An 18,899-nucleotide genomic window follows, 5' to 3' on the forward strand; every position below is an offset into this window, starting at 1 on the left:
GTCTCGGCTCCCTGTCCCCGTGGCTTCATTCTTCCCTTTCTGCCCTGTTCTTGTCGCTTATCTTGTCTGTCTCCATCTCGCTCGGTCCAGCTTCCTGCCCCTGTTCTTCTTTCCTCCCTTGCTGTCGTGCTGCCTGCCCCAGGTTCTTTGTGCGTCTCCAGCCTGCTCCTCATCCTTCTTTGTTGGTCTGTGTCCTGCTCTTCCCCTCTCTCTGCTGCTTTTATCTCCACCTCCGTCAGGCTCCCTGTCCTCCTCTGGCCATCCTGTTCCCTGCCTCGTGCCTTCTCACTACACGCACACACGCCCCCCCCGCCCCCGTCCAGCCGGATGCTGCTCTTCTCTCCTCCTACTGTCCTGTGCCCTGCTCCTCACCTTTGGTGGCCTCCCCCTCTGCCCAGCAGCCCGTCGCTCCAGGAGCCAGGCGACGGACGGTCCGTTCCCTGCCAAACCGGGACAAGCGCGTGCCGTGGCTTAGCCTCAGCTGGCAACTCTGCACCAGGGAGCTGCTTGCTCGCTCCACCCTCAGTGGGCTGGGGGAGAGAGCTGGAAGGGTAAAAGTGAGAAAAATCATGGGTTGAGATCAAGACGGTTTAATAGGTAAAGCAAAAGCTGTGCGTGGAAGCAAAGCAAGGAATTAATTCGCTCCTCCTTTTCGGCGGGCAGGTGTTGAGCTGTTTCTGGGAAAGCAGGGCTCTGTCATGTGTAACGGTTAGTTAGGAAGAGAAATGCCGTAGCCCCCAAGGACTCCCCCTTCTTCCCACAGTTGGAACCCGCAGTTCGGTACGGGCGTGTAGTGCACGAGCGAGCTAGGCTACGTGCCTAGGAAGCCTCATCTCGTAAGAGCTGTAAGACACCCCCGTGTTCTCTTCAGGTGGAGGTCGGCCTAGAGTCTGGAGCTGCAGAAGAGGCAGGGAGGAGAGGAGGGGAAAGAAGCATGTGAACGGCTAAATTGTGCCAGCAGCGCTGAGAGCGAGAGTCGCGGTGAGTCCTGGGCCAGTGGGGCCCCGTTGCCTCTCTTGTACGTCCTGGGCCCTCCCTGTCTCTCCCCCGGCCCCCTCTCTTTCCTTACCTGCTGCAAAATTATTTTTTTTTTGCGCCCCCCCCGCACCTTCTTTCTCCGTCTCGCTCTGAGTGGCTCCCTGCCTCCCCGTCTTTTCAGTCCTCCCTCTCTCTGTCCTGTAGCCTGTGGCTACTTGTTCTTTCTCCGCCTCTCTCTGCCTGGCTCTGGCTCCGTTTTTATTTTTTTACTCCTCCTGCTCTGTCCTGTAGCCTGTCGGTATTTTTGTCTTTCTCTGGCTCTCTCGGTCTGACTCCCTGTGTTACCGAAAAACGCGGTAAAATCGGAAACAACTCCTCAAGACCAATTTAGTATTAAAGAGCAGGCATTCTTTATTCACGGCGCCGGATGCACGGGGGATCGCTCCTCCTGGCGTGCGTACCTCACGCACCTTTCCCGTTCAATTTGTAGATCAAAATTTTACGTATTCATACGTATTCATTATTGTCCTGTCTGCTGATCGGTACAAACTTGCTCGTTCCGTATGTAAATCGCTGCGCAGGCTCGGTGGTGGTCCGTGAGTCGGTGGTCGCGATCTCCCCCTGCCAGAATTGCCTTTTACCTTCTTGGCTGTTAATCTTGGCAGTCTTGGCTGGTTCTCTCAGTCCGCTCCACGAAACCGCATTTTGTCGTCCTTTTCTGACAGAAGCACGTTGTCTGTTGTTCTGCTGACGTTAACGATCGCCTAGGGACTAAAATGCAGATCAACAGGTGCGCTGATTCGTACGCTCCATGTTCCCGTAATGGAACACCGTCTCTGGTTGGCTGATTTCATCGCTTTGGTTACACCTGTTCCTGTTGTTCAGTTTCTTCTTTTTTGGCTTTGTGTGATTCTCTCTGTGATTCTGTTTTTCTCTGCCTCGCTTTTCCCAGCTCCCCATCCCTCACTTGGAATGCCCGTTGTCCTTCACCAGCTCACTCTCCCTTGGTTGCCATCCCCGTTTCTGAATTCCTCCTGCTTTGCCACGTAGCCCGTGACTTTTTTCTTAATCTCTCTCTGTCTGCCTCAACCGTTCCCCCCGCGCTTTTTCATTCGTCTGCTCTGCTCTGCACCCTGCTACTGTTCTTGCCTTTCTGAGTTCTTCTCTGTCGAGCTCCCTTTCCCTATTTGTGAATTCCTGTTCTTCCTGCAGCCACCGCTGTTCCCTGTGACCTCCGTCTCTCTCTGTCCAGCTCCCTGTCCCTAGGTTTTAATTCCTGCCTCTGCCCGCTGTAGCCCGTCTAGGTTTTTCTCTCGGCCTCTCTCTCTGTCCGGCTCCCTCTCTCTGTGTTCTAATTCCACGTTCTCTGTCACGTAGACCCGTGCTATTTGTTTGTCCTCATCTCTCTCTGTCCAGCTCCTTGCTGCTATGTTTTATTTCTTCCCTCTCTCTCTGTCTTTGTAGCCCATTGCTGTTGTTGTGTTTTTGGTTTTGTTTTTTTTTTTCCACTTGTTTCTTCGTTTGTCTCTGTCTGCCTCCCAGTGCCTGATCTTTAATTCCTCCTTCCCTGTAGGCCGCTGTTCCTTTTTTCCATTCTACGTTGTGTTCTCTTTGGTCTGCTGTTCTTATTCATCGATTCCCTCCTCGCTGCCCTGTGGCTTGTCCCCATTTATTGTTGCCTCTCTCTCCCTCTCTCTGGCTTCTTGCCCCTGTTTTTAAAATTCCTCCCTCTCTTCTCTCTTCCCTGTTGGCCGTGTGATCTTCAGCCTTTCTCCACCTCTTTCTGCCCAGCTCTCTGTGTCTATTCATTAATTCTTCCCTCTCTGCCCTGTAGCCTGTAGCTTTTGTCCTTTCTCCATCTTGCTGTCTCTGGCTTCCCCGTGACCCTCTTTTAGAATTGTTTCTCTCTTCTCTCTGTACGCATTGCGATTCCTTTTGCTCTCCATCTCCCTTTGTTTTGGTGTTTTTTTTGTTGTTTTTCTGGCTCCCTGTCCCTAATTGTTAATTCTCTGCCTTCTCATGCTCTGTACCACGTAGCCCCGTGGTTTGTTTTGTGGTGTTCCCTCCCCGGCCCCTTCCCTCCGTCGCTGGCCGTCTCGGCTCCCTGTCCCCGTGGCTTCATTCTTCCCTTTCTGCCCTGTTCTTGTCGCTTATCTTGTCTGTCTCCATCTCGCTCGGTCCAGCTTCCTGCCCCTGTTCTTCTTTCCTCCCTTGCTGTCGTGCTGCCTGCCCCAGGTTCTTTGTGCGTCTCCAGCCTGCTCCTCATCCTTCTTTGTTGGTCTGTGTCCTGCTCTTCCCCTCTCTCTGCTGCTTTTATCTCCACCTCCGTCAGGCTCCCTGTCCTCCTCTGGCCATCCTGTTCCCTGCCTCGTGCCTTCTCACTACACGCACACACGCCCCCCCCGCCCCCGTCCAGCCGGATGCTGCTCTTCTCTCCTCCTACTGTCCTGTGCCCTGCTCCTCACCTTTGGTGGCCTCCCCCTCTGCCCAGCAGCCCGTCGCTCCAGGAGCCAGGCGACGGACGGTCCGTTCCCTGCCAAACCGGGACAAGCGCGTGCCGTGGCTTAGCCTCAGCTGGCAACTCTGCACCAGGGAGCTGCTTGCTCGCTCCACCCTCAGTGGGCTGGGGGAGAGAGCTGGAAGGGTAAAAGTGAGAAAAATCATGGGTTGAGATCAAGACGGTTTAATAGGTAAAGCAAAAGCTGTGCGTGGAAGCAAAGCAAGGAATTAATTCGCTCCTCCTTTTCGGCGGGCAGGTGTTGAGCTGTTTCTGGGAAAGCAGGGCTCTGTCATGTGTAACGGTTAGTTAGGAAGAGAAATGCCGTAGCCCCCAAGGACTCCCCCTTCTTCCCACAGTTGGAACCCGCAGTTCGGTACGGGCGTGTAGTGCACGAGCGAGCTAGGCTACGTGCCTAGGAAGCCTCATCTCGTAAGAGCTGTAAGACACCCCCGTGTTCTCTTCAGGTGGAGGTCGGCCTAGAGTCTGGAGCTGCAGAAGAGGCAGGGAGGAGAGGAGGGGAAAGAAGCATGTGAACGGCTAAATTGTGCCAGCAGCGCTGAGAGCGAGAGTCGCGGTGAGTCCTGGGCCAGTGGGGCCCCGTTGCCTCTCTTGTACGTCCTGGGCCCTCCCTGTCTCTCCCCCGGCCCCCTCTCTTTCCCTACCTGCTGCAAAATTATTTTTTTTTTGCGCCCTCCCCGCACCTTCTTTCTCCGTCTCGCTCTGAGTGGCTCCCTGCCTCCCCGTCTTTTCAGTCCTCCCTCTCTCTGTCCTGTAGCCTGTGGCTACTTGTTCTTTCTCCGCCTCTCTCTGCCTGGCTCTGGCTCCGTTTTTATTTTTTTACTCCTCCTGCTCTGTCCTGTAGCCTGTCGGTATTTTTGTCTTTCTCTGGCTCTCTCGGTCTGACTCCCTGTGTTACCGAAAAACGCGGTAAAATCGGAAACAACTCCTCAACGCCAATTTAGTATTAAAGAGCAGGCATTCTTTATTCGCGGCGCCGGATGCACGGGGGATCGCTCCTCCTGGCGTGCGTACCTCACGCACCTTTCCCGTTCAATTTGTAGATCAAAATTTTACGTATTCATACGTATTCATTATTGTCCTGTCTGCTGATCGGTACAAACTTGCTCGTTCCGTATGTAAATCGCTGCGCAGGCTCGGTGGTGGTCCGTGAGTCGGTGGTCGCGATCTCCCCCTGCCAGAATTGCCTTTTACCTTCTTGGCTGTTAATCTTGGCAGTCTTGGCTGGTTCTCTCAGTCCGCTCCACGAAACCGCGTTTTGTCGTCCTTTTCTGACAGAAGCACGTTGTCTGTTGTTCTGCTGACGTTAACGATCGCCTAGGGACTAAAATGCAGATCAACAGGTGCGCTGATTCGTACGCTCCATGTTCCCGTAATGGAACACCGTCTCTGGTTGGTTGATTTCATCGCTTTGGTTACACCTGTTCCTGTTGTTCAGTTTCTTCTTTTTTGGCTTTGTGTGATTCTCTCTGTGATTCTGTTTTTCTCTGCCTCGCTTTTCCCAGCTCCCCGTCCCTCACTTGGAATGCCCGTTGTCCTTCACCAGCTCACTCTCCCTTGGTTGCCATCCCCGTTTCTGAATTCCTCCTGCTTTGCCACGTAGCCCGTGACTTTTTTCTTAATCTCTCTCTGTCTGCCTCAACGCTCCCCCCGCGCTTTTTCATTCGTCTGCTCTGCTCTGCACCCTGCTACTGTTCTTGCCTTTCTGAGTTCTTCTCTGTCGAGCTCCCTTTCCCTATTTGTGGATTCCTGTTCTTCCTGCAGCCACCGCTGTTCCCTGTGACCTCCGTCTCTCTCTGTCCAGCTCCCTGTCCCTAGGTTTTAATCCCTGCCTCTGCCCGCTGTAGCCCGTCTAGGTTTTTCTCTCGGCCTCTCTCTCTGTCCGGCTCCCTCTCTCTGTGTTCTAATTCCACGTTCTCTGTCACGTAGACCCGTGCTATTTGTTTGTCCTCATCTCTCTCTGTCCAGCTCCTTGCTGCGATGTTTTATTTCTTCCCTCTCTGTCTGTCTTTGTAGCCCGTTGCCGTTGTTGGTTTTTTTTTTTTTTCCCACTTGTTTCTTCATGTGTCTCTGTCTGCCTCCCAGTGCCTGATCTTTAATTCCTCCTTCCCTGTAGGCCGCTGTTCCTTTTTTCCATTCTACATTGTGTTCTCTTTGGTCTGCTGTTCTTATTCATCGATTCCCTCCTCGCTGCCCTGTGGCTTGTCCCCATTTATTGTTGCCTCTCTCTCCCTCTCTCTGGCTTCTTGCCCCTGTTTTTAAAATTCCTCCCTCTCTTCTCTCTTCCCTGTTGGCCGTGTGATCTTCAGCCTTTCTCCACCTCTTTCTGCCCAGCTCTCTGCGTCTATTCATTAATTCTTCCCTCTCTGCCCTGTAGCCTGTAGCTTCTGTCCTTTCTCCATCTTGCTGTCTCTGGCTTCCCCGTGACCCTCTTTTAGAATTGTTTCTTTCTTCTCTCTGTACGCATTGCGATTCCTTTTGCTCTCCATCTCCCTTTGTTTTGGTGTTTTTTTTGTTGTTTTTCTGGCTCCCTGTCCCTAATTGTTAATTCTCTGCCTTCTCATGCTCTGTACCACGTAGCCCCGTGGTTTGTTTTGTGGTGTTCCCTCCCCGGCCCCTTCCCTCCGTCGTTGGCTGTCTCGGCTCCCTGTCCCCGTGGCTTCATTCTTCCCTTTCTGCCCTGTTCTTGTCGCTTATCTTGTCTGTCTCCATCTCGCTCGGTCCAGCTTCCTGCCCCTGTTCTTCTTTCCTCCCTCGCTGTCGTGCTGCCTGCCCCAGGTTCTTTGTGCGTCTCCAGCCTGCTCCTCTTCCTTCTTTGTTGGTCTGTGTCCTGCTCTTCCCTCTTTCTGCTGCCTCTCTTCCCCTCTCTCTGCTGCTTTTATCTCCACCTCCGTCAGGCTCCCTGTCCTTCTCTGGCCGTCCTGTTCCCTGCCTCGTGCCTTCTCACTACACGCACACACGTCCCCCCCGCCCCGTCCAGCCGGATGCCGCTCTTCTCTTCTCTCTTCCTACTGTCCCGTGCCCTGCTCCTCACCTTTGGTGGCCTCCCCCTCTGCCCAGCAGCCCGTCGCCCCAGGAGCCAGGCGACGGACGGTCCGTTCCCTGCCAAACCGGGACAAGCGCGTGCCGTGGCTTAGCCCCAGCTGGCTATTCTGCACCAGGGAGCTGCTTGCTCACTCCACCCTCAGTGGGCTGGGGGAGAGAGCTGGAAGGGTAAAAGTGAGAAAAATCATGGGTTGAGATCAAGACAGTTTAATAGGTAAAGCAAAAGCTGTGCGTGGAAGCAAAGCAAGGAATTAATTCACTCCTCCTTTTCGGTGGGCAGGTGTTGAGCTGTTTCTGGGAAAGCAGGGCTCTGTCATGTGTAACGGTTACTTAGGGAGAGAAATGCTGTAGCCCCTGCCCCCTCCCCCCCCCAAGGACTCCCCCTTCTTCCCCCAGCTGTGTGTGCTGAGCATGATGTCAAATGGTATGGAATATCCCTTTGGTCAGTTACCTGGGAAAGCTTTCCCAGCTGTGTCCTCTCCCAGCCTACTTGCTGGTGGGGCACTGAGATAACCAGAAGAGGCTCTGACTGTGGAAGCAGTGCTCAGCAAGAACCAAAACATCTCTACATTATTAACGGTGTTTTGAGCATAAATCCAAAACGTATCCCTTCCTAGCTACTGTGGCGAAAATGAGCACTATCGCAGCCAACACCAGCTCCGTGCGGCTGCGGCAACGGCGGCCGAGGTGGCCTTGGGGCAGGGGGAGCGTTGGGGACCCTGACCCACGAATGGCTCCTGGGACTTGTTACGTGCGCGCCTGCACAAACACCTGCCCTCTCGTTTGCCCTCAGGGCTGCGTTTGCGCTGCCTTTGCGTGGGGCAAGGGGCTGTGATGGAGCCCAGGGGAGGAGGTGGTGCACTGTGGGGGTGAGGGGAGGGGGCCCCCCGTTGCTGCTGTGCCTCAGCTGTGGGCGGGGTCTGGATGGAGGGGCCCCAGGTGCGGGCAGTGGGGCTGATGGCCCGGTTCCTCCCTGGAAAAGGGGTGGTGCCCGGCTCCGGGGGGCCAGTGTGAGCCGAGGGCGGAGCGGAGCGGAGCTGTGGCCGAGCGTCAGCGGGCTGCGACTGTAGCGAGGGAGGAGGTGAGCGGGGGCTGGGTGGTGGAGCGCTGCGTCCCGGGTCAAGCCCCGAGGAGGGCTGCGGCGGGGCAGCGCCGGGTCGGAGCGGGCGGTGGGGAGAGCGAGGCTGTGGTGAGGGCTCGGTGGGGCTTCCGGGTGCATCGGCGGGAGGGACGGTGGCCCGCAGGGTCCGAGAGCGGGGAGGGCGGGCTGGCGGCGTGCCGGGAGCTGTGGTGGTGCGCCTGGAGGCTGGCCGTGCGGCCGTGTTGTGCCGCAGAGCATGCCGGGAGGTGTAGTCCTTGCGGCGCGCGGCTGCCGGGCGGCCGTGTTGTGGCGCAGAGCATGCCGGGAGGTGTAGTCCTTGCGGCGCGCGGCTGCCGGGCGGCCGTGTTGTGGCGCAGAGCATGCCGGGAGGTGTAGTCCTGGCGCAGTGGCTGCCGGCCCTGTCACGTGGCTCGCCGGGGCGTGGCGGGAGGCGCGGTCTTCCGGCGCTCGGGTGCCGGGCGGCCGTGCCGCATACGGTAGGCGCGGTGTATTTTTGGGGTTGGATTCGTGTTGATTTCTGGGGGCTTGCGGGTGCGGCCGCTCCCCGAGAAGCGGTGAGTTCCCCGGGAGCTGACAGAAGGGAAGAGGGAAAGGAGGAGGACCTTTTCCCCCTGCCCAGGGCGCAGATGATGGCCGGCTCGCCGGAGCTCCCGCTCAGCCTCCCCTGGCCCCCCCTTGCCCCGTGCGCCTGCCCCCAGCCCCGGCACCTCCCCTGAAGCGTGCTGCGTAGCCCTTGGCCGCCCCCAGGCCCTGTCGTGAAGGCAGCGAGCCGGCCCTCGAGCGCACTGGATTCCCCCTCGGCGCAGGGGCCCGTAGCAGTAGCGCGGGGAAGGGGCGGTGTGTCCGGAAGCCCCTGCGCAAGGAGAGGCTTTGGTCAGGGTCGATCGACGGTAATGACGGTCGCTGTTTCTTCTTTCCCTCTCCCAGAGACCGTGCTGAGGACGTGGTTGTCTGTCCTTCCCCCGGGGACGCCGTCGACTGCGGCCGTCTCAGGCTTGCGTGGCTTCTCTCTGCCCAGCTTTGCCATCCTCGCGGCGCCGGGGCGAAAAGGGACACACAGAGCCCTTCCCGGCTGTGGAGAGGAGCTGCCTCGGCTGAAGCTGGAGACGCCAACGAAAGGTAAAGCAGAAGAAACTGAAGGCGCTCTGGCTGCCAGCTGCCTTCCTGCTGCAGGCAAGAGAGAGCCTGTCCCTGCAGGTGAGGGAGGAAGGATCCCCCTTCATAGTCCGCAGCGGGCCAGGCCACCAACGTGCACCGCAGGGTCCGTACGCGTAACCCGGAGTTGGGTACGGGCGTGTAGGGCACGAGCGAGCTAGGCTACGTGCCGAGGAAGCCTCATCTCGTAAGAGCGGTAAGACACCCACGTATCCTCTTTAGGTGGAGGTCGGCCTAGAGTCTGGAGCTGCAGAAGAGGCAGGGAGGAGAGGAGGGGAAAGAAGCATGTGAACGGCTAAATTGTGCCAGCAGCGCTGAGAGCGAGAGTCGCGGTGAGTCCTGGGCCACTGGGGCCCCGCTGCCTCTCTTGTGTGTCCTGGGCCCTCCCTGTCTCTCCCCTGGCCCCCTCTCTTTCCTTACCTGCTGCAAAATTTTTTTTTGTTTTTTTTTTTTTTTTTGCGCCCCCCCGCACCTTCTTTCTCCATCTCGCTCTGAGTGGCTCCCTGCCTCCCCGTCTTTTCAGTCCTCCCTCTCTCTGTCCTGTAGCCTGTGGCTACTTTTCTCTGCCTCTCTCTGCCTGCACTGGATTCCCCCTCGGCGCAGGGGCCCGTAGCAGTAGCGCGGGGAAGGAGCGGTGTGTCCAGAAGCCCCTGTGGAAGGAGGCTTTGGTCAGGGTTGATCTGCGGTAATAACGGTTGCTGTTTCCTCTTTCCCTCTCCCAGAGGCTGTGCTCAGGATGGGGTTGTCTGTCCTTCCTGTTCGTCTCTTCCTCTCTCTATTCCTTTGCGCTGGTCCCTCTCCTTATTGTTTATTGTTTTGCTTCTCTGAACCTTTTTTTATTCCCAGCGTTTTCCCGTGACAGGAGCAGCAAAGAAGGGAGCGGAGCATCGGGGTATCCATGGAGAGAGCATTGGGCGTTCTCCTGTCTTTGTGGGGCTGACCCTGAGGAAGTGTGGTACGTGGGTCAGTAGCATGAATATATATATTTTGTGGGTGCACAAATCCGTTTCAGAGTGTCAGAGGGTAAGGGTTTTGTTCTGTTCAGTGTAAACATTGTTCTGTTTGGTGAATTTGTCGAAGATGAGAGTTCAGTGGGGGAGGAAGTCAGCTCTCTGGCTGGTTTGAGGGTAAGGTGGGCTGTACGTGTTTGTCGGTCATCTCTCACCTGCCAGATGTTTTGAACTAGTTGTATCTGGTTTTCGTAGGGAGTCACGAAGGGGTTTGGGGCTCCCCAGTGGCGGGTGCTGTGGCCAAAAGAGAAAGCAGGGTCACAGAGTGCTTCATTTACGGGGCTGGCCTTGGCCATCTACTGCACAAACTTCTGGTATGTAGCAATCGGGACTCGATTTCCTGAAGGAGGAGAGGATGATGGAGCTCGTTATAAGAGCATAATCGTTTTGTCTTCTTTTGGCAGTACGGGCACCCGAGGACCAGCTTGCTTTTGAGGAACGGCACGAGGATGTTGGTGTCGACGCTCAGCAGAGGAAGGAAGCTTCTTTTGGAGGCCAAGAAGATGAAGTAGACTGCTTATTTGTTGTGTTTGATTTTCATTGCGGGGATGGGGAGGGGTGGAACATGCAAAACGCGGTCCTGGGCAGGGGAGGTTTCTGATGTGGGAGGCCGTGAGAGAGATCATGGACGCTGCTGGACAGGCGTTAGAACCCGTTGCTCAGGTTGGACGGACCCAGCAGAACCACCGCACCATCTTAAGTAATGCCTGCTCACGTACTGAGATTTTAGTAGTTGCCCCCGCATCAGCTTTGGCTTTTCCTCGTCGAGCTTGTGTTTTGGCAAGAAGCGTCTTTCGTTAAGCGTTTGGGTCTAAGGGGTGTCCGTGAGGCTACGTGGTGCCCATCCCCATGAGATTTTGTGACCATCAAGTGATATTCAGCATCCATCTTATGCCCGTCTCCTGTAACTACTCTGCAGTTTTCGCTTAAGGCTTGATAGCGCAGCGTTAGCTGTGGGCGGCATTTACCCCGCTGGCCCCTCCACGCCGACGGCATTTCCCCTGCCGGCCGCTGTCCGTTCCCTGTAACTGTGACTCTTGTCCTGGCAGAACCTTTGCCAAAGCCACCTTTGTGCTCCGCAGCAGTCTGTTTTCTGTCTCGAGTATGTTTCTTTTCGGTATCCGATACCCCAGAGCTGTGTACCGTTGGCTCAGGTCTCTTCTTGAGCTTCTGCGAGAAGAGAGCGCCTTCATCTGTTTTTATCCATGTGTCTCCTGGGGTGTTTTTTTGTTGTCCTTTACAATTTAGTTTTGCCCCAGCTACTGAGGTGTTAATTTAGCTGCTTCATACGGTTCCCGATACGCTTGTGTATTTCCACGTTTCTTTTCGTGTTTTTTGTCCTTTGAGACTGATCTAGTTCTGTTAAGGGACTGAGCGAGAGAGAGCGTTGAGGTGACTCCGAATGGTTGATGGTTTTACAGTAAATGATTTACTTTATAACCAGAGATATTTTTTGAGAAGGGGTTCTTAAAAGATTTCGTTCTGCTTTGCCATTCCGCTGGGGTAGATGAGCCCCAGCCTTTTTTCAGGAGGCTCATTCTGCTCCTGGGCTTCTCTGGTACTGTTCCTTGAGTTGGTTGCAGGTTTTGAGCTGTCTAAGCTCTTTGGGTAGGTGTGTTTTGACATTCAGAGATGGGGAGGTTTCTGGTTGAGGTAAGAGATTAAGGAGCAGTCAAAGTTGAGCAGCAGATATATATTAGAAAGTACACTTGTACGAGCTTTTGTTTTCCCTTGGGTCAGTAAGTTTGTGTTGGGTGTTCAGGGGTAGCAAGATGGTCTAATAGTGTGTTTTGGATTATTTGGTTTTGTGGGGGTGTTATGGTTTTGTCTGGGTTTTTTTGTTTGTGGTTTGTTGGGTTTTTTTGTGTGTGGTAGGTTTTTTGTTTGTTTTGTCTTGTTTTCCAGGAATTTTGACTTGACTGAAGGTAGAACCTTATATTTTTTCCACCAGTTTTGCCTGTGTGTTGTGCAAGTTGTGTCAGCGCGGCCACTCGAGCGTGCTGTCTGCCGAGATGTTCTCCACGCGGCTGTTCATGGAGTCGCTCAGGAGTGAGTTACCTACAAAGGGAGAGTGTGTCGCTACACCAGCCACGCCTGTTTGCTTCCCATACTGCTTTTGGTGTTTGGCCTATCAGTGTCCGCCTGTGCTTGAGTCATCTGACACGAACTGTGATTTTTGTGTGTTGCGTGGTTTGACTTTTTCTTGCAGTTTAAGTAACAGGTCGAGGGTTAAGCAGGACAGTCGAGCGAGGCGTGATGGCAAAGGCGAGCAGATGGCGTCGTGTGCTGTGACGGGGCGGGCTGTGAGGTCACTCGTCTGGGATTTCTGCCTTTGGGGTCTCTGTGTTGCCGAACAAGTCGGTCAAAAGGATTTGTTAGTTTGTTTTGCGTGGTGAGCTCTTGCTTTTGGAAAGCAGTGTCCAACATCTGTGTGCCTCTCCGTATTTCCCCAGAAGTGGGCCCGGCATTGAAGGTGACGGTTCCCCAGCCATCGGGGACGGACCGAGAATGCGAGCAGGCACCTGACGTGGCCACTGACCCGGGAGGCACGGATTGGGAGGTGAGCGGAGCCGTGTTGGCACGGTAGGGGAAAGGATGAGTCTGGAATGTGGCTGTTGGTGCAGATGCACGGTAGGGAGCCGGACACGGAAGGGAGGGGGCGAACAGAGCATCGTGAGAAGGTAGGTCAGCACGTGACAACGGAGGGGTCGTGCAGTGTGAGCACCTATGTGACTAGTTAATGAAGGGACTCACAAAACTATATGCAAAGCGGGATGTCTGCCCCGAGCTCATTGGGCAAGGTGAGCGATGAACAGGGAGCCGTAGCAGCTGTTATTTTTGAGGTGTGGAATTGTTTGTGAGCGGGCGGCCGCTTCCAGGCGCAGGGGTCGCCTTGTCTCTCTGGTTCTCTAGGCACCGTAGGTGGCGGCGGCCACGACATCCAGCCTCATTAGAGCGTGGGGGAGCGGAAGTTCACGGCGCTTCCGAGGAGGCTGTTGTTGCGGAAGTGGCCGGCGTTGAGTGGTGCGATGCTGAGTGATGGCACCGCACGTTTGGAGATGAAGAGTATCCGTGTGACCGCAGCCCCATCCTACGTAGCCTGTGTGGCCTTTTTAAAGGATGGCTTTTGAGCCCCCAGATTTGGAAGGGAAGCTGAGGGGCCGATGCGGTCTTTGTGCGGGTGGCCGGTCGGTTGCGGGAAGCGCAGGTGGGGCGGGCAGGGGTTGTAAAATCAGCGGAGGGTACCGTTCAGAGACCGGACACGTTTGGGCCGAGAGAGGTTGTGGTGTCCTTTCTGCAAAACAGAAGCATCTGCCAGGCAGGGGAGTTCCTGCCTGTGCTTGTGCTGTTGTGTGGATTTTGTAGTCTGTCTTTGTTCCTTACTGTACTCGGGTCTCGATGTGTCTGTTGTTCTCCGTGCTGAGCAGGCACCTAGGTAGCAATATTGAGGGTTTTGCAAGCCCTGGCTCATCGGCATAATGGTAACCGAGAGCTTCCTTTCTCGCATTTTAAGTCTACTGCATAGATTTGTCTTGTGTCTGAAATATTAGACCTTTATAGAAGGTCATCTTTTTGCAGCGGTGATTAAGGCGGCCTCAATACTGCTGCTGAAGAGCAGTCTGAATACGCAGAGCCCTTTTCTGGGACCTGTTCCCTGCACCTGAACGTTCTGAGGTCTTTAAGAGTGGCTTGTCGCTCGTACGTCGTCCTAGTTGTGGGTATATGGTTTTATTGCAGGTGATGATGGTAGGTGACTTCTCTGCGGATGCTATAGCTTCTTCCTCGCTGCCGTATAGATCTTCTCGCCCGGTGGCATCTCTGGGCCGGAAGTCCGTCGTCTCGGTGAGAGTTTTCTTAGGTGCCTCGATCGCGTCGCTTGTAGTATTTGTGAGCGGTGTCGGTCCGTGCACGTCGATGCCTGTGTCAGAGCTGCTCCGCCTGGGGGTGTAGCAATGGTAGAGCGGAGGAAAGAATAGCAATAAGAGTATATGGTTAATGTTAATATGCGTAGACTGTTTTGGCAACGCCCGTACAACCCTCGTCGGAGCGAGTGGCCGTTGGCAGCGGGCGAGGATGGTAATTTCCGGGGTGTTTTGTGGGTGCCGAGGGGATGACCGTAGCTGCCTGGGAGAGGCAGCTAGAGTGCTAGCTGAGCAGAGGGCACCTCTCAGCTGTTCAAGCTTGTACGTGCGTGGGGCTTAACATTTGATTGAAGGTATTTCCTTTAATGGCATGCAGTAGTTGGGCTCTAGATGGTATTCCTACGTGGAAGCAAGACCTGTGGAATGGTTAAGCTGTTGCTGTGCGTCCAGGTGACTTGTTCTATCATGCTGTTCTTGCAGAGGATGAAGATGGAGCTGTGCAGGGTGATGGAGCAGAGCTGAGTAGAGCACACTAAGGCAGCGGGTCCGTGTGCGGGATTAAAGGGAAGATGCGACCGAAGGCTATTTGAGGAGCATTTCAGGCGAGCTGGGTCGCAGTGAGGGGGCGCATGGGGCTGGTGACTTTGTTCTCTTTGCTCTCAGGAGCACAGCGCTATCCCTAGGGGCTGGCAAGGTTCTAATTGTGGGGCCGGCGCCCATCGGGTGCTTCTTTTTGCGTTACAGTTTAAAGCGTGGATCGCTCTGATGTTTGAGGAGTTTCTGGGCAGTTGTCGTCTGCGGCGTCGTTCCCAGATGCGTGAACAGCTCTGCTCTGTCGCTGTCTGTTTTCAGGGAGCGTGATTTCTTCCCTGCATCCTTACGTTCTTAGGTCTTGTAGCTGGGCTTCTTGTGCCTCCTCCCTCTCAGTTTTGAGAGGAACTTCTTGTCACGGGCCCTGACGCTCTTCTAATCATTTTGGATCTCGTTAGGGCCTCCTTGCACCACTGTCAGGGTTCTGCAGGTCTTGTTGCTGGACGAGCTCTTCCGTCCAGTTGTCTCTGTGTTTGCCAAGAGCGTTCTCTCGTCTCGGAGGCGCGCAGTTTGTAGTGTTTCTCATAGCGTTGGTGTGTGCGTTTTGTGAGTTTGGCTCGGAGCCGCCTTGCTAGCCGTGTAGAGTCGGGTAGGTGGCACAGCGATGAGAGCTTAGGGTTCATCTGTTGCTATGCTAAGGCTGTTGGGGGAAAGGTGGTACCGTCATCTCGGATGGAGTGGCCCTCCTCAGCAGGCAAGGACCGTAATCACCGTGACGTTTTGTGGGCTCGGAGGCCGTGACCGTGGCTATCTGGGAGAGGCAGCTAGAGTTCAGCTGAGCAGATTACCTCTGCAGGGTGTTCAAGCTTGTACGTGCGTAGGGCTTCATGTTTGATGTCATATGTTTGTTTTTAATGGCAGGTTATAGTCGGTGTTCAGGAACAGTTAAGGTACTGCTGTGCAACCAGGCGACTTGTTTCGTATTGGTTTTGGAGATGCCGAGGGACGAGTCGTGCAGGGCGACGGAGGGGAACTGAGGGGACCGATGTAAGCGGGTGAGTCGGTGCGTGGTGTATATAGAGGGAAGATGTGACCGATGCCTCTATGACTCCATTGCTCCTTGCGTTTGTCTTTTGTTTTGGTTTTGAAGTAGCGTAGCAATGAGCAAAGGAGGCAAGTCGAGCAAGGCGAGTGGTGATTGGTGGGCTGAAGTAGCAGCTCTTTTCTGAGGTGTTGTGTTGCTGGTGAAGTTATAAGCAACGCGTGTCGTTTGGGTGTTACGGACGGCGGGCGAGGTGCCGTGTTCAGCTGCAAGTGACGTAGGCCGGGTGGGAGGCTGTCGAGGGAAAGGGGTGCGAGACGGGGATCGGTGCGGGCAGGCTGTGGCATCGGGCAGCATCTCAGGAGGTGCCTTTTCGCTTGGCTTTTTGCAGGTGCCGCTGGCAGGCTCGGAGTGCTGCTGCCGCACGCCTATGAGAGGTCTGAGAAGGTGGGGCAGCGGCCAGCATCTAAGACCAGAGAATGCCGTGGTCCGTCGTCGAGCTCTTCAGTTTTGTAGGTAACACGTGGGCCGTCTTTGGAACGGCGTATGAGCATTAGAAGTGAGCTGGGTAGTAATGAGGAAGTCACGGGGCGGTGATTTCTCACGAGCGTAACGGTAGTTTACTGTGTGTTGATACGTTTGGTGCCACAAGCGATGACGGAAGCGGGGTGTGATGCTGGAATCTGTGCAGAGCAGGTGAGCTGATGGGCATGTTCGTTTTGATGAGGGGGGTGCTCTGGAAGAGATCTGTGTTGACCTGTGTGATACTTATTGCTGGCTCTGGGTTTTTTCCTTATGATGAAGAGGCACCTGGCCACTGCAAGAATATCCTGGTTAGCTGGTGTGTTTCTTGTTGTGAAAGGATTCATAATCTGACCCATCTGAAAGCCCCACAGTGTGACTTTTGTTAGGAAGAGATTTTGAAAAATTGAGATATTTCTTATTCAGTGAGGTTGCATTCTATGAACTTGCCATCAGAGTGCGTCTTAGAGACAGTGTCTTTGTCAGCAGAACTCATCAGCACAAGACTTGCAAAGTATTGCTTTTTTTTAAAGATAAAAAAATCCATGGTCCTTGCGGAGATCCAAGCACAGCACATACTCCAAAGGTTGATGGCATTGGTAGTGCTTGGGTTCTCAGTTGTAACAGTCGAGATACCATAAAATGCGGTTCCCCTGCATGCTTCGGTACAGCCGAACGCATTAGCAGGTCTGCCGGTCCTTCTTGGTAGCCCCGTGTATTGCAACACTGGGGATTTGATTTGTGTGGTTTTTTGTTGTGGTATTATTTTTTTCCCCCCCCAAAAAAGTAAAACTGTATCGGGGATCTCTTCACTCACCGATTCTTCTGTCATAAATGAAAGTTTAAAAAAAAGCTAACATCGTCTGATTTACGACGTGACTTGCGCTCTTTCAGCTGTAACTGCCAAGCAGATGTAGGGTACGATTTGTTAGGTGTACTTAAGCAGGTAGGTATTTGTTGTAAATATTTAATGAGGGGCGACTGAATGTTGTGGGGGGGTGTTTCCTGCCGGTATTTTGAGGGAGCGCTCTTAAGTACTTTATTTCAGTCTCGCTTTCGACGCGCGTTTCCCTGGCAGTTCAGCAGCATCTCTTGGGCGGGGCAGCCGGGCGGACGTCCCTCCCGACTCCGTAACACGCCAAAACCCCCCAGTCACGTTGCTGCTGTGTATTTTGGAGGTAGATAATCTTATGGCGGGCGTGAACGGCTGTGCGAGTTGAATGAACGCAGAAGGAAAATGGAAAGCTTTTAGAGCCTAGACGCTCATATTGGATGTGCGTAAACACGCGCCCGCCTTCTCAGCACAAAGTGAATTACTGAGATTTATTCTTAATTTTTTACGTTACTCTTTCAAGTTTGACACGCTTCACTTCAGGCTTCGTGGAGCCAGGCAGCAAGACGTGCGGCGGCAGGGCGAGGGCTGTAGCTGCTGCGGTGGGTCTGTAAGCGGAGGTTCCGGTTCCGGTACAACTTTGCCCCGCAGCCTCACGGGGTTATCTCCCCGCAGCGGTGCCGTAAGGAAGGGATGAGACGTTTTCCAGCACCAGCCAGAGCGTTCAGTGTTACGCGAAGGATCTGTTCAAAATGGTATCGGTTAGTCTTAATACCGTTTTCAAGCGTTCCAATCACTCTAGCTTTTAAAGGATGTGTTGTGTTTTGACGTGACCCGTTTGCCTGGAATCTTGCTGCGGCTCAATTTCCTTCCTACCCCTTATGCTGACTGAGCTCCTCCATTTTCTTCTGTGCTATTTTATTAACGTGCTGAAATATAGTTTGGGATTTCTGTTTTTCAGATGTCGTCTAAGTGTCTCGTGATGCTCAAGAGATGCCTGCCGGTCGTTAAGCGTGGTGAAGGTAAGGGGCCATCCCTCGGCCTGGAGGCTCCTGGCTCTGTCTCCAGCGGGTGCCCCGCAGGTGCGGCCGCGAGGGCTGCCCGGTGGGGAGAGTCGGGGCCCCCAGGGACCGGGGCTGTTTGTCACCCCGGGGAGCCCGTCCCAGTGCGGGAACATGTCCGAGCGGAGCCCGAGAGAGACGTGACACCGTCCTCTGGCACGCTCCTGCTCTGCCGTGGGGCAGCCGCCAGCCTGCGGACAGGGGCTGGGGGGGCTGCAGCTGTTTGGGGGGGCTGCCCCACCTTTTAGATTTTAGCAGAGCTCCCCCTTTTCTGGGGGGTGTGGGAGGGGTGTGCGTGTACCTTTGTAAATGGCACTATTAAAGTAATGAGCTGCAGGTTGGAGCAGGTTCCCTTGTTTAGTGCCCTTCTTGGGGGTGAATAAAATTGGGGGAGTCCTGGGGGGGGTGTGATGATGTCATGTGGGGTGCCCCGGTGTCACTGGGGGAGCTGATAATGCGTCAGAGGAACAGGTGAGTGGGGGCGTCATGTAGGGGTTCCCCCCCAAAAAGGGGGGTTACAGCCCCAAAATGCCTGAAAATTCAGGGGGGCTATTACAAAAACCTCTTATATATATTGACATGTGTAATATTAATTTATAGATGCATAAAGGGATTTTGAGATAAGAACTTATCTCTCCTATATTATATAACGGATTTCGGGATACAAAAATTCTGCATCGAGATGCAGGGTTTTAAAACACAAAAGTAACTCGACCGTCTATATATCTAGATCAAAAAATAAAGGAGTTTAAAGTGAAAAGGATAGATGAAGGAATTCAAAGCAGAAGAAAGTCTGACTAGAGCGAGCATCTACGCTTAGTGTGTGTTACATAGTCTAAGTAGATGTGTAATCTAAATAGAGGTTATATAGAGTGAAATAAGCCGAGGTATAACTGTAAGTAGATGTCTAAATAGAGAAGTCGAAAAAGATTGAAGTGTCAAAGGGTAAGTAAGCAGATAGCTAGCCTAAATAGCTGTTTTATGTACGTGTTAATATGGAAGTCTAAACAGGTATGTGTAAAGAGATATTCTGTGTAAGTGTAAATAGCCTAAATAGGTGTAAGTGTAAATATAATAGCTAAGTCTAAACAGATGTTGTATGTAAATGTAAAACAGATAGTATATATAAAATATAGATGTACTCCGTAAGGATGTGTAAGTAGACACATAGTGCAAATGTCTATGCTATGTAAGGTTTTAAAATGCAAAGAAACCACGTTGATAGAGATGTTTATAGAGA

At 53.9% G+C, this 18,899-nt stretch overlaps 1 long non-coding RNA gene across 2 annotated transcripts; it reads left to right on the plus strand.

Moving 5' to 3' along the window:
• Positions 1-8,779: 8,779 nt before the first annotated feature.
• Positions 8,780-18,392, plus strand: LOC142051401 (uncharacterized). 2 transcript variants are annotated; one of them, XR_012658462.1, is made up of 7 exons: positions 8,780-9,753; positions 10,004-10,122; positions 10,213-10,316; positions 12,262-12,368; positions 15,636-15,760; positions 17,122-17,359; positions 17,560-18,392. It is a non-coding gene; the product is annotated as an uncharacterized LOC142051401 (long non-coding RNA). The 2 variants fall into 2 exon arrangements; XR_012658461.1 differs by lacking the exons at positions 8,780-9,753; positions 10,004-10,122; positions 10,213-10,316 and having other exon boundaries at positions 10,621-12,368; positions 15,636-17,359.
• The last annotated feature ends 507 nt before the right edge of the window (positions 18,393-18,899 follow it).

Source organism: Phalacrocorax aristotelis, unplaced genomic scaffold, assembly GCF_949628215.1.
Source record: "Phalacrocorax aristotelis unplaced genomic scaffold, bGulAri2.1 scaffold_56, whole genome shotgun sequence".
Taxonomy (NCBI): Eukaryota; Metazoa; Chordata; class Aves; order Suliformes; family Phalacrocoracidae; genus Phalacrocorax; species Phalacrocorax aristotelis.